Source organism: Vulpes vulpes, chromosome 5 (genome assembly GCF_048418805.1).
Source record: "Vulpes vulpes isolate BD-2025 chromosome 5, VulVul3, whole genome shotgun sequence".
Taxonomy (NCBI): Eukaryota; Metazoa; Chordata; class Mammalia; order Carnivora; family Canidae; genus Vulpes; species Vulpes vulpes.
In genome coordinates this window covers 1,714,765-1,733,576 of record NC_132784.1, presented here as the reverse complement: position 1 = coordinate 1,733,576, position 18,812 = coordinate 1,714,765, and positions in this window count along the sequence as shown.

Here is an 18,812-nt window from a genome sequence, read left to right as displayed (position 1 = left end):
AAAATGAACAGGTCTGTCTATAAGCCTTTCATTTAGCTGCAGTAGGTCTGCCAACAATTGCTCAATGCATAGTTTTCTGTTCACGTTAATAAGTGGGAATCCTCACTGAACAAATTCACTTTGCACTGACTATCCAACAACAGAAATTCTAGTAATAGGGGCATCTGGGTGGCTCAATGGTTGAGCATCTGCCTTTGGCTTAGGTTGTGATCCTGGGGTCCTGAGATCAAGTTCCGCATCAAGCTCCCTGCAGAGAGCCTGCTTCTCCCTCTGCTTATATTTCTGCCTCTCTCTGTGTCTCTCATGAATAAACAAACAAAATCTTTAAAAAAAATCGTCATAGTAACCCCTGGCAGGCACCATTCTTCTGAGTTCAGAGGAGAGAACAACAGTCTCCAGGGATGGCAGCCCTTTGCTTAGGTTTGAGGAATGGGTAATTAAGAGGCCTAATTTTGAGTTCAGGGTCTGTCAGAGCTCCGAGAACCAGATGCATCCCATTACTTGAAGATGCCTGGCTGGAACACAGTGCTTTTTCATGATAGTTCATTCCTGATTCAAGGAAGGAAAGTAGTTTTTTATTCTAGGTAGTATTATGGTCAGTAATACAGAGATAGATCTGGTAGGGCTGAGTCTTGTAAGTCTAGCCTTCTTTCTCCTAAACTGAGTTGCATGAAATGCAAATGGGAATACTTGTTAAAATATTGACAGTGCAAGTGTCTGAGGTGTCATTCACCTGATATTCTGCACCTACCAAGAAGAGTCCAGGAGGCTGGAAGAAATGACTCCTGAGATCAGTTCACTTCCATGTACATGTGTATATGGCTGAAAAGAGGAAAAAACATGCAAAGAATACTTAGCATTGACAGACAAGAGAGAAAAGGTGCAAAGTGGACTCTCTTTTTCCTTATTGGGTTAGAATCAATGCACCTGTCCTATTTTTGTTAAAGCACATGCATAAGTGTAACCCCTAAACACAACAGAACAAAAGAAGCCAGCCTGAATAAATTAAGTTTTATTCCTCAGGACTGGTTTGCAGATGTGGCTAACAATAAATCTAAAAGGTTTCTTACAGCTTCAGAAACATTAATATAGTGTAATAATATATTACACATATAATATATGTGTAATTAATAGGCATAATGCAGATTTGTACTTGACTGAATATAAGAGATTTATGAAATTTTGTGAGTATAAACTAGGCCAGGTTGTTCGACCTCTTCCACGTTGCTTCCCTAAAATCGATGTGCACCATGACATTTTTTTTTTGAGAATTGCCATTTCACTTTTATCTGCTGACATATCAGTAGTGCTTGTGGTGAGGGAGAAGAGGCAGAAACAGGACCAGACATGAACATAGTCATTTCATTAGAAAAACAACTTACTGAAACTTGGAGGTGAACCTGTGTCCACTAGTGTGCCTGGATAGAGCTGGTCAATGATTGTTGGCAACATCCAAGCTGTACATGGTATAATTCCTTCCTGTCATGTAACCTGTCTGACTCTGTGAAGCAGCAGTCAATGAGAGAGGCATCAAACACCTGTGTTATGGTCATAGGAGTCCTGAATCATTTGTCATAAGCCCTCCTTTACCATTCCTCAAGCTTATCTCCAAGGAGGATATTATACTTCTCAAAAGAGCCAGTCTGCACAATAAATGGATATTGGAAATTAATTATTTACTCTAAAGCAGCATAAAACTCATTCATTGACTTGTATATTTAACCTTCCACTCCAGCCAGTCATTGTCATTCTTTTGTCTATTTCAGAAGTCAAGCCTACTGTTTAAGACAATAGTATTGCCTTTTTGCAGGGTAGATAGTAGTGAATTAAAAGCAGACACTTTGGGGTCAAGCACATATAAATCTCAGGACTCTTGGGCATTGACGATGGTGGATTTCAGGTTGGACACACTGGAATCAGTGTACCGTGGCTGTGTCTGGTAATCCATATTGTGTAATGAAAGGTTAGATTTCCAGGTCTAAAGTTGGGGAACAGTAAGACCTTCAGCCATTTAAGTCTCTATGTTGTATTAATGTTTGTCAAATAAGAGTATACTCCCACCACCATACACACACATCATCATCCTGGGGTTGTATATATAGCCCTTGGTGCACTGTGATTTCTTAATTAAAAGTTGTTCCTATTTTTAGAGGACACAAAGTTGAGAAGGCAAGAAGGCAAAGCACAACAGTGTCTGATGGGTCTGTCTCCACCATGACAGGTTAGAAGCAGCTGGGAATACTTAGTGAAGGCATCTCTGTGACTGATAAAGGGTTAAATCTCATCAAAATCTAGAGAAGGAGGTCTAGATGCTCTTGCAGAGTTGGGAGGTAAGAGTGACATGGAACTGACTTTTATCTGGACTCAGGTAAAAATAGAGCTGTGATAGTACCAGACTTCCCCAAGTATGGCTGGCCTTTTGCTCCTTCTAGACACAGTAGTGCTAGGGACATTTGCAAGAATCTATCATGCACCTTTGGTAGTTGCAGAAGAAAATTGGTAAATGATAGCTAAGTTGATGAGCTGAAGATAGACAAGTAGAACGCTTCATCTAACCCATCTCACTATGTGTGTGAGGGGGGAGCTCCCTGAAAAATGCAACCTCTATGGGAAAGCTATGGGGGGAAAGTACTAACTTCTATACAATAGCAGCGGCAATAAAAAATGGTGCCACCTTATGGAGAGCAGTTTGGCAATATTTAGGCAAAGGTAAAGGTGGAGATGTCATTGACTCTGCAGTACAACTCCTAAGACTTTATTCTACAAATAATGCATGTGTGTGCCTAAAAGAACATAGTAACATGGTTATTAATAGAAACAGTTTATTGTAGCAAAAGATGAAAAACAACCCAAATATTCATCAGTATGAGACTGTGTATTTATATGATGGAATCTCTACAGCTACAAAAGAAATGGGATAACTTTCCATGAAATGATATGAAAAGATTTCCAAGAGATATTGATCAGATGAAAGGAGTGAGTGTCAGAATGGATTGCACACTGTACCATACTTAATTAAATGGGGGAGGTACTAAGAAATACTATTAATATGCTTGTGTGTACACAAAGTATGAAAAAGTATATATAAGAAATAACTGGTTACTTGTAAGTGATCATGAGAACTGGAGAGCTAAGAAGAGCCTTTCCAAAGTATACTTTTACACTATTTGATTTATTTAACAAGATGAATGCATTTATCTATCAATAAACAAACAATTTTTTAAAAATTTAAAGAGAGGGCACAGAGAAGCCTTTAGTCTTAAGCAGCTATTGTGGTTTTCAACTCTAGAACCCATCATGTTTTCAGGGAGATCTGAGAAGGAAACCCTGTGGCTCTGGCAGTAAGAGGGTAAGAGTAATCTTTGTGAAATATGCCTAGAACATTCTTCTCCAGGGAAAAAGAGTTTACCACAGCTTCATTCTGACTAGGGAAAGGGAATTTTTTCCTCTTCATCCTCCCCTAGTCTTCCCAAGGGTGCAAAAAGTGAAAAAGCTAATGCTTTGATAGATGTCATCCCAGAGACACAAATTCACTAGAAGACCAGGATTTAATCATAAGATTGTAGAACACTTCCTCTCCCACACCTTTCCATCACACCAAGAGAACTCCAGTATAATAAGAGAGGATTATAGCTCAAAGAGCCTACCTGATGCAAACTCTCTGTTGGGGGAAGTTTTTGGGAAAGCACAAAGTTAACAGTAGAGAAAAAAAAAAAAGAGAAGACTACAAGAATTTGAAGTTTATAGCACCTACAGTTATAGCAAACATTAAACATACTTGAACTTCTAGTCAGATCAACATAAACCCTCACACTAAAGGCCTATGTACCTGAGTTCTTGTTATTAGATATACCATATCCAGCTTTTATTTATTTTGTTCATGTCCAGCTTTTTTTTTAATTTCTTTTTTTTAATTTTTATTTATTTATGATAGTCACACAGAGAGAGAGAGAGAGAGAGGCAGAGACACAGGCAGAGGGAGAAGCAGGCTCCATGCACCAGGAGCCCGACGTGGGATTCGATCCCGGGTCTCCAGGATCGCGCCCCGGGCCAAAGGCAGGTGCCAAACCGCTGCACCACCCAGGGATCCCCTGTTCATGTCCAGCTTTTAATTAAAAAATCATATGCCATGCCAGAAGGCATAACAGAAAATGAAGGGCTTCATCACCAGCATATATACCCTACAAAAGATACTAAAATAAGCTCTTTGGGAAGAAAGAAATGATAAAGACCTTGAATAGCCAAAAAAAATCTTAAAGAAGATCAGAATGGGAAGAATCATGCTCTCTGATTTCAAATGAAACTATAGTAATCAAAACTATGGATTGGCATTAAAACAGACACATAGATCAATAGAACAAAATGCAGAACCTAGAAATAAACCCATGCAATAAATGGTCAATTAATTTATGACCAAGGAGCCAAGAATATACCACAGGCAAAGGATAGTCTTTTCAATAAATGGTGTTGCAAAAACTGGACAGCAACAAGAAAAAGAAGGAAAACAGACAACCATCGTACACCATACACAAAAAATAACTCAAATGGATTAGATTTAAATGTAAGCCCGGAAACCATGAAACTTCTAGAAGAAAATATAAGCAGTAAACTCCTTGGCATAGGTTGTGGCAATGGTTTCTTGGATTTGATACCAAAAGCAAAGGTAAAAAAAGCAAAAATAAACAAGTGGAGCTACATCAAACTAAAAAGCTTCTTCACAGCAAAGGAAATCATCAACAAAATGAAAAGGCAATCTACCAAATGGGAAAAAATGTTTGCCAACAATATATCCAATAAGAGATTAATATATAGGGATCCCTGGGTGGCGCAGCGGTTTGGCGCCTGCCTTTGGCCCAGGGCGCGATCCTGGAGACCCGGGATCGAATCCCACATCAGGCTCCCGGTGCATGGAGCCTGCTTCTCCCTCTGCCTGTGTCTCTGCCTCTCTCTCTTTCTCTCTGTATGACTATCATAAATAAATAAAATTAAAAAAAAAAGAGATTAATATATAAAATATATAAAAAAAAACTCATAGAACTCAAGAATAAAAGAAACAATCTGATTAAAACAAAGGCAGAGGAGCTAGACACTTTCTAATGTCCATACAAATGACCAACATGTACTTGAAAAGGTCCTCAATATCACTAATCATCAGATAAATGCAAATCAAAACCATAAGGAAAATGGTGCTTGGATGGCCCTGTTGGTTAAGTGTCTGACTCTTGATTTGGGATCAGGTCATGATCTCAGGGCCCTGAGATAGAGCTGCACATGGGGCTCCCTGCTCAGTGAGTAGTCTACTTGTATCCCTCTCCCTCTATTCCTCCCCCTGCTCATGCTGTGTCTCTCTCTCTCTGTCTCTGTCTCTTAATCAATAAATTATTGAAAGAAAAAACACAATCAAATATCACCTTACATTTGTTACAATGACTATTTCATAAAGACAAGAAATAATAAGTATGGTGAAGTTGTAGAGAAAAGGGAGTTCTTGTGTATTGTTAGTAGGAATGAAAGTAGGTGCAGCCACTGTAGAAAACAGTATGGAGTTTTTTCAAAAAAATTAAAAATAGAACAACTATATGATCCAGAAATTCCACTTTTGGGTATTTATCCTGAGAAAACAAACACTAACCTGAAAAAAGATAGATGGCTTTGCATGCTAACTGCAACATTATTCACAATAGCCAAGATATGGAAATAACCAATATCCAATGGTGGATGAATGGGTAAAGAAAATATGATATTTTATATATATACAGAGAGAGAGAGAGAGAGAGAGAGAGAGAGAAGGAATATTATCCGGCCATAAAAAGGAATGAAATCTAATCTTACCATTGCAACAACACAGATGGATCTTGAGGGCATTGTACTAAGTGAAATAAGTCAAAGACAAACACTATATGTTCCAACTTATATATGAAGTCTAAAAATAACAACAACAAAAAGCAAAACAAAACAAAAACCTTTTCATAAATAAAGAGAACAGTTTGGTGGTGGTCAGAGGCGGGGGGGGGGGGGGGGGGTAATGGGTGAAATGAGTGAAGTGGTCTGACAATAAAGCTTTCCAGTTATAAAATAAATAACTAAGGGGGATGTAATGTATAGCATGGTGACTATAGTTAATACTGTGTTGCGTATTTGAAAATTCCTTAGTTCTTAAAAGCTCTCATCACAAATAAAAATACTTTTGTAACTGCGTAAGGTGGCTGATAATAAGTAGACTTAATGTGGTGATCATTTCGCAAAATATACAATTATTGAATCACTATAAAACTAACATAATATATATGTCAATTATATCTCAATCAAAAATTCTCTTATGAAAATTTTAACCTGCCACTTCAATAAAACAGAAAAATTAAAACACAAATAAATCCAGAAAAAAAGAAATTAACCAGAAGTCAATGAAATTGAAAACTGAAAAAAATATTAATAAATCCAAAAGTTGGTTTTAGAAAAAGTAATAAAATTGATATGTATAGAAAGACTAATAAATAGAAAGGAGACCAAGGAGACATGACATAAGTATTGTTTAGACCTCAATAAATGGAGAGTTATACCATATTTATAGATTACACCCAACAATATAAATATGCGGAGAATTGTCTCCCCAAATTGACTTATGGATTAAGTACAATCCCAATCAGAATACTGGCAGGAATTTTATAGATATAGATGATTTGATTAAAAAAAATATATGAAAAGTCAAAGACTATAATAGGCAAGATAATTTTGAAAAAAAAAGAAAAATTAGAGAAATCACATTACCTGATTCTCAGACTTACTCTAAAGCTATACAATGTATTCAGTGTAGTATTTCCAATGGAAAAACACACAAGTCGAAGGAACACAGTAGAAAGTTAACATAGACCCAATAAATTTATTTTGACAATACAGAAACAAAATGAAGACTTTTTTTCAACAAATGATGCTTGATCAATTGTATATACTTATGCAAAAAACCAGGAAGTTTGATTTTACCTTATAAAACTTTTAAAAAAATCATTTTAGATCGAAATATATAACTTAAAAGTAGAATTTTACTTTTAATTTTAGAATATAGGACTAAATCTTCCTGACCTCGGGTCAATAAACACTAAAAGCACAATTTATAAAAGAAAAGTCTTATCCTGCAAAATACACCATTAAGAGCATGAAAAGATAGATAATAGATTAGGAGAAAATATTTGCAAATCACATGTACAACAAAGGGCTTGAATCCAGAAAAAACAGAGCACAAAAAGCCTCTTAAAACTCAAGAATAAGAAAATGACCCAAATAAAAAGTGGGCAACAGATCTAAACTTTTAAAACTTTATCAAAGAGTAGATACAGAGGGCAAATAAGTACAAGACAAGATGCTGAACCAAATATCTTGGCCCATTACAGAAATGCAAAATGAAACCACAATAAACTACATGTACACACCTATCAGAATGAATTTTTAAAAAATTGATCATCTTGAGGGCTGATGAGGATGTGTAGCAAACAGATAACTGATAGGCTGTTGGTGGAAATGTACAATAACAGCCACTCTGGAACACAGGTTGGCAGTTTCTCATGAAGTTAAACATACACTTATCAAATGATCCAACATCAAACTCCTAGCTGTCTACGCAAGTGAACTAACAATTGTCTAACAATTCACACAAATATCCGTACGTAAATGTTTATAGTAGCTCTACTCATAATAACAACTGGAAAAAACACAAATGCCCTCCAGCTGGAGACTAGAGCAATAAGAAAGAAACTCTTAATACACAAAATAAGTTGATTAAGTCACAGAGACATCATGATAAGTTTTTAAAACGTTACACACTGTATAGTTTTTTTTGTGTGTGACATTCTCTTTTTTATATTATATATATATTTTTTTATTGGAGTTCGATTTGCCAACATATAGTATAACACCCAATGCTCATCCTGTCAAGTGCTCCCCTCAGTGCCTGCCACCCAGTCACACCATCTCCCCGCCCACCTCCCCTTCCACTATCCCTCAAAGAGACAAACTGTAGTGACAGAGAACAGACCTGTGGTTAGGGAGAGGAAGAAGGTGTGACTTCAAAGACAGCACAAACAGGTTCTCTGGGGTGCTGGAACTGTTCTGCATCCTGATTATCATGTTTATAAAAAAAAAATCTATACATGTGTTAAACTTCACAAAATTTACAGCAATAAAAATATGTTTTAGTGTGCGTTAATTTAAAAAGATCCCTAATCTGTTAGCACTTTAGTTCCATTTAGTAGCTCTTTAGCTCAGTTTATTGAGCACCTACTATGTGCTAAGACTGTAGTTGTGTAATCAGACTCAAATGTTCCTCTCTGCTTCCCCTGAGGAGCACTTGGTTTAAGAGATTTTTCTCTTTTTCAAAGTGTGAATGCTGCACACATCCTTCCAGAGGTCTTGTGAGGTGAGAGGCTGGCATATTTATGGAGCTTTGAGAAGCTGATGGGGTTGTAGGAAGCTCCAGTAAGTGGCAGAGTCCCCCAGGGCCCAGGCTCTATCCTTGTAGCCCATTCTCCTTCCTGCCTGCAGAGAGGCTCCTTGCTGAGGCTACAGATTGTATTCAAGGAGCAGGTACAGCAAGCCTAGAGGCTGATTAGTATGTAAGATGATCTATTTGGTGTAATTATGGTAAGAAATCCTTAACTGGGTTATGGCTGAGTTACGAAGGACACAAAGATGCCTGTCAGGTTCCTGTCAGAAGGTATAATGTGGCATTTGACAGAGGTCAGCAGCAAAAAATAGAGGAGACAGACTCTGTAATCAGTAGGAGCTGGTTTTAGTCTCAGCTTTGCTACTTAAAAGCTTATAACCTGCCACTAACGGAGTCCCTCTGTTAGTCAGAAAAAGGAGATAATAATATATCATTGTAGGTTGTTGTGAAGATTAAATTAGATGAGATGATTTCTCTAAAACACATTACTAAGTACCTGGGGCTTTAGGGGGCTCACAATTAGTAACAGCCTCCTGTTTTTGCCTGAGAATACAATCATGAGATATTATTGCATGTTACCTTAGTGCTACTTTAATTCCCCTTGTCATTAAGTGCATACATGTGATTAAGAATTTCTCCAAATCATTTCAATTATTTTGTGTAGTGCCCATTTAAGAATACTGATTGGCACCCAAGTATGGAAATACAAGTTGGGATTGAGCCCTGGTCTTCATATGCCTGGGATTGGGGTCCTCTCAGTGAGTCTGTTAGCACCATGCACCAAGGTGGCTATCACAGCAGCTGATGTGCTGGACAACGACCCTGGGAGAGCCGAGGTGGCGTGACCTTTTGTGTTTATAATAAACATGTTTAAACTTTCAAATGAAGCTGGACTGTTCTGAGATTTTCCAATTGTGGCTTGTGTGTGTGTGTGTGTGGGGGGGGCAGGAAATAGATATTTGTCGGTCCCTGACCATGCACTGAGTTTATTAATTTCACTAGCTTCTTTCAGTTTCTTGGCAGCTGCACAGGACATGGGCTATAATACACTTTCTATTGTGGCATTTTTAGTTCTGAGTTACGTTTCTCTTTGGTAGTGCCTAAATGGAAGTATCCCCATGATCAAATCTTTCCTTACTCAAGCTTGCATAAATCATTTATCATTTGCCTCCTTTGTAGGATATTTTAATTTATGCCCTTGGGCTTAGGATTTCTCATTCATTTCAGAGTCCCTTAGTGTTTCTCCCAATATACATTGCATGTTACCCACTCAGTGAATATTTGTCAGATGGATGAGACTGTTAATTTGATGAGGTGAAGGCAGTCTGTAAGCGGGTAGAGCTATTATTTCAGTTCTGACTCACTGCAACCTGACATATGACACTGACAGTGTTAGGGCTACATCTCTGAAATTCTCCTCCAGGAGCCTGGTGCAGAAGAGCAAGCCTTTGTGCAATTGCTATGGCACTATAAATTGGAAAATTCAAAGAAGAGATACCTATACAGTTGTGCTTTAATTTGAGCAGGTTATACTTTTCCATTAGGTTGATCATCCATTATTTTATGTGATGTCATACTTTCATATTTTCTCACTGTAGCATGAAACAGTGTAGAGCTTTCCATCTGCTTTTTGTTAGTAGCTCTAATAAATTTGGTCCAAAATGAGAAATTCAGTATGACACATAGAAAATCATCTAAGTTATATTCCACCAATTCTAACACTAAAACACAATGACTCTCAGTGCACTCAGTGATTTGTTTTTATTTGTCACATTGGTCACTGGATTTCTTGTTTGATGTTGACATTGAAAACATTAGTTGTTCTTATCCCTTTGCCATAAGAATCGGGGGAGGCATTTCTACCTCTTTCCTTTACTAGACTGGAACTCTCCAGAAATATTTAGTCTTATTAATAAATATTGACTAAAGAGAGTGCTGGGGCACCTGGGTAACTCAGTGGTTGAACATCTGCCTTTGACTCAGGTCCTGATCCTGGACGGTCCTGGAATTGAGTCCTGCACCAGGCTCCCCACAGGGATCCTGCTTCTCCCTCTCCCTATATCTCTGCCTCTCTGTGTGTGTCTCTCATGAATAAATAAATAAAATATTTAAAAAAAAATAAATAGAGAGTGATACAATGGCAAGAACACACACTTAGAACTTAGTGAGGCTGGAGGTGATAGGAGATATGACCCTTGTTGGATGTGTATGCCTTTGGAATAATAATTGTAATATTTCTGTGCTTCCACTTATACAAGCACAAAATGGGGGTATATTTGCTTATCTTTTCGGAGTTATGAAATTAAAAATTTTAACTCATAAGATGATTATATTTGTTCTTCAAATATTAAATTCCTTTTACTCTCCCACCACCTAGAGGAATTTTACTTGTAGCGGTGGTGTATTTGCCTCTTTACTCAATATATACTCTGTGATAAACAGTGGAGTTTCACTAAGCATTTCTCCTCCACAGTGAATAAATCAACATTAAGCTTTTTAGTAGACGGTGCTGGTAGAACATTGCTAGAGGAAGACGTTCTCCAGCAGTTTCTAGTGTACACTGAGAGTTGGTGATATGGGTGGGTAAAAAAAAAAAAAAAAAAAAAAAAAAAAGTCTATCCAGTTTGGAAAGGGAGAAGTAAAATTATCTTTACTTGCATATAGCATGATTTTATATATAGAAAATTCTAATGAGTGCCACTAAAAATTTCATAAGACCAATAATCAAATTCAGAACACTTGTATGATACAAGATCAACATACCAAATCAGTTGTATTTCTATATGTTAGCAATGAATAAACCAAAAATGAGATTAAGAATATAATCTTATTTATCACTGCATCAGAAAGGGTATTTAGGGATAAATGAAATGAAAGTATTACAAGACTTGCATGTTGGGGATCCCTGGGTGGCTCAGTGGTTTAGCACCTGTCTTCGGCCCAGGGCATGATCCTGGAGTCACGGTATGGAGTCCCACATCAGGCTCCCCGTGTGGAGCCTGCTTCTCCCTCTGCCTGTGCCTCTGCCTCTCTCTCTCTGTGTCTCTCATGAATGAATAAATAAAATCTTAAAAAAAAAAGACTTGCATGTTGAAAACTCCAAAATGCTGTTGAAAAAAATTAAAGAAGATCCAAAAAATTAAATGAAAAACATCCCATGTTCATGGATCACAACATTTAATATTATTTAGATGGCAGTACTCCCTGAATTAATCTTTGGATTCTACTCGTTTCCTAACAAAATCTCTGCCCGATTTTTTTTTAACAGAAATTGATAAAGTGTTTCTAAAATTCATACATAACTGTGAGGGGCACATAATAAGAAAAAATTTCAAAAAAGAACACAAGAACACACACCTCCTAACTTCAGAATTTACTACAAAACTAGAGTAATGATGATAGCCTGGTGTGACATAAGAAAAAACATAAAGATTGACAAATTACATGAATAAATCCTTACATTTTTATGGTCAATAGATTTTTGACAAGAGCACCAACAATTCAATGGGGAAAATGATAGTCTTTTCTACAAATGGTACTGAAGCAATTGGGTATCTAATTGTGAATTCAAAGGAATATAGTTGGAGCCCTTCTTCACACCTTACTTAAAAATCACCTAACTCTGGGAAATGAACAAGGGGTAGTGGAAGGGAAGTGGGTGGGGGGTTGGGGTGACTGGGTGATGGGCAATGAGGGGGGCACTTGGCAGGATGAGCACTGGGTATTATGTTATATGTTGGCAAATTGAACTCCAATAAAAAAATTAAAAAACAAAACAAAAAAATTAGCTCATGGAACTAAATGTAGGAGCTAACAATAAAATTCTTAAAGAAATCATGAATAGATATTTGTCACCTTGGTTTAGGCAATGTATCTTTAGTCTGGATATCAAAAGCAAGAAGAAAAAGGAAAAAAATAAATTGTACTTCATCAAAATTAAAACTTTTTGGATATTAAAGGACAGAAGTAAAGTGAAAAGACAATCTACAGAATGTGAGTATTTGATAAAAATTTAACATCCAGAATATATAACAAACTCTTATAACTCAACAATAGATAAAAACAACTCAATTTAAAAGTGGGCTTGAACAGACATTTCTCCATAAAAGATATACAAATGACCAGCAAGCACATGAAATGACATTCAACCTCTTTGGCATTAAGAAAGTGCTATTTGTCTCAGTCTGTTGAGTGGCTGCTTCTGGCTTGAGTCATGATCTCAGGGTTCTGGAATTGAGCCCCACATAGGAGTCTCTGCTCAGCAGTGAGTCTGCTTCTCCCTCCTCCTCTGTCATCTCTCTGGCTTTCAAGTAAATACATGAAATCTTTAAAAAATGCAAATCAAAACCATAATAAGATACTCCACATCCATCATTACGGCTATAATTTAAAATAAATGGAAAATAACAAGTGTTGGTAAAGGATGTGGAAAATTAGGTGGCGTTAGACATTCCTAGTGGGGATACAAAATGATGCAGTCACTGTGGAAAACAATTCGGCAGTTCTCCAAGAAGGTAAATAAAATTACCATGGGATCAACAATTTCCCAATATATTCAAGAGATATAAAAACCTTTGTTCATACACACACAAACACTCACATACACACACAGACACACACACACACACACACAAAACCCTCTTGCATGGCTTTTCATGGCACCATTATTCATAACAGCCAGAATGTCAAAACAACCCAAAAGTCCATCAACTGATAGATAAATAAAAATGGTATATCCCTACAATGGATTAATGAAGCTCTGACCCAGATAAATACGGATGAACCTTGAGAACACCAGGTTCAGTGGATGAAGCCAGCCACAAAGTACTACACACTATGTGATTTTATAGACACGAGATGTTCAAAACAGGCCAGTCTATGGAGCCAGAAAGTACACTGCTTTCTGCCTAGGGATAGGGAGATTTGGAAGTGACTACCACTGGGTTTCTTTTTGGAATGATGGAAATAAATTGTGGTGAGGTTGCGCACCTCTGTAGATGTACTAAACACCACTGAAGTGAACATTCGTCTAGGCGCGTTGTATGGTATGCAAATTACACATCAATGAAGCTGCTAGAAAGAAAAGGAAGGGAGAGGGGGAAAGCAGGGAGAGGGAGTGAAAACAAAGGGCTCCTGGGTTGATGCTTAGAAATGTACCCCAATGCCTACCTTTAACACCCCCTGTTGACTTGCGATGATCATGCCTGTCTGCCTTCTCACCACCTTAGTAAATGGATATGGGAAGAAAATCCGGGTGCCTTCATGTGCAAGAGCCACATTGGTGACACTACATTTCAGGACGCGTTTGCAAAGCCATTAATTTAAGTCAGCCTGGTGCCCTCTGGGAGCCCCCCTGGTCCCTAACGGCAGCCCTGCTCTGATTTTCAGCTCTCTCTAGTGCCTTAATATTTCCTCTCCCCTGATCGGCACACACCTAACCAAGCTCATCCCGGTCAGTCTTTAGTTTTTTCTTTTACGTTTTAGTAGCAAAGACATTTGTTATATTTTAACAAATCCCCGGGTGACACAATGTGGAACTTTACTGATGATGTTATAAATTTAAGGACACAAACTGTAGAAACAGGATGACTTTTCTCATAATAAAACATGTTTGATATTGAAAAAGACATGTTAATCCCATGGCGTAACTAGCACCTATTTCAGTAATGTTTCTGTGAAGGAAAATTACCTTGTTATGAGTGAAGCTATGTTACCAGCGAATTCTAATTTTCCCAAATCCTGGTTTAATTAGGTAGCTTTATTATAATATCATTTTAGTCTTTCTGTCCTCATTTTACATACAATATTATTTACACCAGCTTGCTAAAGAGACACTTTTCAGCTGTCTTTGGGAGGCAATTAGGGAATATCTTTGGGGCAATGGTCATGTTTAGTTACTCAATTATAATCCTTGCCAGTTTAAGCATTTCGCCAAATGGTTTTTTAATGTTTTTGAAGTATTACTTTATTTTTTAAAAAATATTCTATCAAATATAGACTGCTTCATCATACAGGATATTGTTGCTTTGAAAATGCTTTCACATTCACAGTTCATTTCATTCCTTGTTTGAGGGCCTCCAGGGTGGTGGCTGGGCATGGACCGGGCTCTCATACCTGGGCCCTTCTTTCCCTTGCCTCATCTGACTCTTCAGCCTGGCTGACCGCTTGAGCTGCCTTCTCCCTACCATCCTGCTGGTCTATGGCTGAGAAGGACTCCAAACTGGGGAGCCACGTGAGCTAAGTCACTTTGAAGAAGACAGTGATTATAAAATAATTGCAATATCCAATGCCTAAATTGGGACACCGACAATTTTATTTCCTTCCTTCTTTCCTCTCTTCCTCCCACCAACAAATACATTTTGAGCAGCTGTGCTGTATTAGGCGGAGTGCTGTGTGCTGGGGAAATTGCCTGGCTCATCTGCTTTAGACTAGTCTCAGCTTTGGGGCAGGCACCCTGCCATAGGCCAGGTGCCAGCTCGCTCAGCAAGAGCCTCGGCTCCTGGAGCTTCCCTCCAGTATAGGCTGTACAGCCACTTGTCCTGCTCTGCCCTAACCTTGGGGCTTGCTGTGAGCCTTGATTGTGACCTTTGATCCCTTCACGCATGGAATCCCTTGCTTGGGCTTCAGCCCCACCTGCACCTCCAGCCATGCTTGGTGCAACTATGGCCCTGTCTAGCCCCACTGTGGCCTCTCTGAGGGGGGTCCTTCCCTGACAATGCTTTCTGATCACCTGCATCACTTATTAAAATAGCATGTTCCTGGGCTCCAGGTCATACCTAAACAATCAAGACATCTCTAGGTGAAAACTATGAATCTACATTTTTCATAAGCTCAGCAGGTGCATTACAGTTTGAGAACCACTGGCTTAGACAGGAAAGAAAAAATACAAAAACAAATAGGAAAACTACTTATAAGTCTGTTATAAGAAATATATGGCTCAGGGAACTATACTTTATATAGCACCTGTATATCCTGGTGCTTGAGAAATCTGCACTCATTTAATCCTCAAAGTATCCCGGGGGGGTGGGGGGAGAGATGGATTCTACCTGCACACTGTTAAAATGTGTTGTACTGGAAGCCACTGTTAGCCATGGTTCCTAATAGGGGTTCAGGGTAGCCTACAAAACACTGAAGAAAGCAAAGACGATCCTGCAGGGCTACCACACTGCTGCCTGCCCGGGAGATAGGGGACCTGACATGGTGAGCAGCTCAGCTTTGGGAGTCTCCATCCAGGGTTTCAGGTCTCTCCTGGCTACTGAAATTGCAAACCTGGGATAACATTAACAATGTTAATGCGCTGTAAAATGATGAGCCTGCAATGGCTGGCTTTTCATCTTCTTGCTGGATTTTATTATAGCAGTAACAAGAGCAATTCCATTTAAAAGACTCTTGTCAGGTAACAGTTACAGTAGGTTATAAGTCGGAATGGGAAACAGTCTCTATTCTGTACACATCTGGAGTAGCCAGGGGAAGAAATGAGCATCAGGAAATAAAGCTCACTGGTATTGCACCCATGAAATAAAGGTGGATATGAACAGGGGATCAGCTAACTAAGGAGGCAAATCACATGACTGGTGAATCATCCGTCAGCAGAACACAAAATGGGCTTTTATTTTTTTTTTTTTATTTTTTTATTTTTTCAAAATGGGCTTTTAAAAAAAAGCTTGTATTTATTTATTCATCAGAGACATACAGAGAGAGGCAGAGAAATAGGCAGAGGGAGAAGCAGGCTCCCTCTAGGGAGCCTGTTGCCGGGCTGGATCCCAGGACCCCAGGATCACAACGTGCGCCCAAGGCAGACGCTCAATCACTGAGCTACCCAGGTGCCCCCAAAATGAGCTTTTAAGAGGAATTTGGCATTGTAATTTTTGTTACACAAAAAGTTCACCTAACACTGGGGCATAGCAGTTGCCAGGCCTGTTAGAAAAGCAAAACTGGCACCAGTGATTTTAAGTAGTCAGGATAGTACCCTTATCTTGAAAGGGGGAAAGGGATTTCCACCACCAAGCAAACAACCAAAAAATTTTGTGGAGGTATCTTAGCAGGAGGGATGGTGTCATATTCCTGGAACTTATATTGCCTGGCTGATACATAGTACCTGTATTCCTTGTGACATGCCATAGCTTTTCTTGATGGCAGTCAACAACCAGTGGCAGCAGCCCTGTGGTATGAATCCAGCCAGTGGCTAGTTTTACCTTTTGCCTCATTTGCCAGGGACTGGAAGACGGGTTTTATCCTGTGATTACAGTGGGCCATAGCCAAACCTCAGTGGGTGGCAGCCTTGCATGCAAGAGCCATTCATAAGAGCCATATACAGGTAACTTGGTCACAGTCTTTGGGGTCAAGCTCATCTTTCAGAAGAGCCTGGGTCACTAATTTCCTTTCTCAGCTGCCTGTGGAAGGTTGATGTCAAGATCCGCTGTGTTAGAAGATAATGCAGTATCTGAGACTGTGTCTGGGCTTAATTGAGATAATACTGGAATTGTAAAAAATGCCCGGTTTACGTGATAGACAACAAATTCTGAGCACTATTATGAGAGAGAAGCCATATCATAAAACCTCACCGAAACATTATAAAGAAATTAACCTCAACAGTAAAAACCAGGACAAATTTAGTCAGCGATGCAACCCAGGGAAATCATGCACTTCAAAGTTGTAGCAAGAAAGGAAATGGAAGATTCTGGCACAGTGTGGCTTTCTATATAACCAAAGCTCTCCCAGGAATTATTGCTAGTGTTTTTCTTTTTAAGTGTTGAACATAGGGAAATATATAATTAAACTATACATCTGTTTAATTATCATGAGCAAGCCATTAATAATAATGTTTGCAAATAGTTTATAACAACATGAAAATGCTAACTTTAGTATGGGACTCAAAATTATATATGCAACATTATTCAAATTTTGATAAGTTAAAAACTATATATTAAAAACCCTGAGAGAAAATAGATTATTTTTTAAAATGAACGTTCAAGAACATTTTAGAATAGTTTTAGATTCAGAAAAATGTGCAAAGATACTACACTTTCCATATATCTCACCCAAGTTCCATGGTACATTTGTCACAGCTAATGCATCTATATAAAACTGCTTTTAAGTGGATAAGAGAACTCAAAATCTCTTGTGGCGGAGCAGTCTATTTTACTTTTGCATGAATTCCACAGGTCTGATCTTCATTGTTTTGTCAAGTGTAGTTATGGGTCCCATTACAGGATGACCAAGCATCAAGTAGAAATGCAAAAGTTGCATTTTGGTAGTTGAAGGCCCTTCCTAAAGCACAAGAATTATCCTGTGTGCTGGGACCAGCTAAATAAACTTGGACCCCATAGAAAACTTTTTCAGATTCATAGAAGTTGGAGTAGAGTAAATTGGCAGGTTTGTCTTCCTTCCCCCCACCCCCCACCCCCAGGTTGGTTTCAGAGACGGGAAGAGCTCCAGCTTGCCCTTGCGGGAGCTAGGCACAAATGAGGCCAGACCCTCAGTCTAATGGTCCCAGGTGGCCTCAACTCCTGGCCATGTTCAAGATGGTCATTAGAGTGCTACTGCCTTTTAATCTGCTTTGCTAGAAAATGAGACTTTTAGCCTTGGCTTCACAGTAGACGCAGATATGGAGGAGTACAGAAATGCCAAGGAGCTAGAATCAGGGGCCTTGAGTTGGCACAAGATAAGGTAAGTATGAAGCTAATGAAATGAATAATGTTGGACTTGAAATTTATTTCATAGAACTGAGGCAGAAAGAGTTTGCAATTTATTCTCTGGCTCACTCACCAAAATGTTTAATTAGGTAGTATGTGCTTGGAATCACACAAGAATAGCTTTTAAAGTCAAATTAGCTATGGCCCTTCCCTTACATTGAATAATTTGGAAGTCTGTCCACATTTGATCAAATTTCTTAAAGTCTCACTTTCTTGGTGGAGATACATCCTAAAACTCCCCTTCTGATATATTTGGAATCTATCCTACAGATAGATTCTATGTTCTAAATAAAGGCTGAAATAGATAAAGGCCTTACACTACAGTAAGTAATCTAGGAGGCGGGGGGATTGTTGGAAGGAGTACCACCACCTTTCCAAGCCAAGTGTGGTAATAATCATGACCAGGAAAACCCATCTAGAAAAATAATGTCTTCTCTGTTTTTTCAACCTGACTTCTAAAGGCCAAATGTGGCCAAATGTAGCCTTTGCTTCATCCTTAATTTCTGGGCTGGCCATAGGAAATCTAAACAGGCTTGACAGTCTAGACTGCAGCTCAGGCTTTGTACCCAACAAATGCACAGTTAAGGGAAAGTCTAATTTGATGCTGACTCATGGATTTTGCCAGGAAAACTATGATTTAGCACCCCACGGGGTCCTCGCCTGCTGGGGACCTGCTGGGG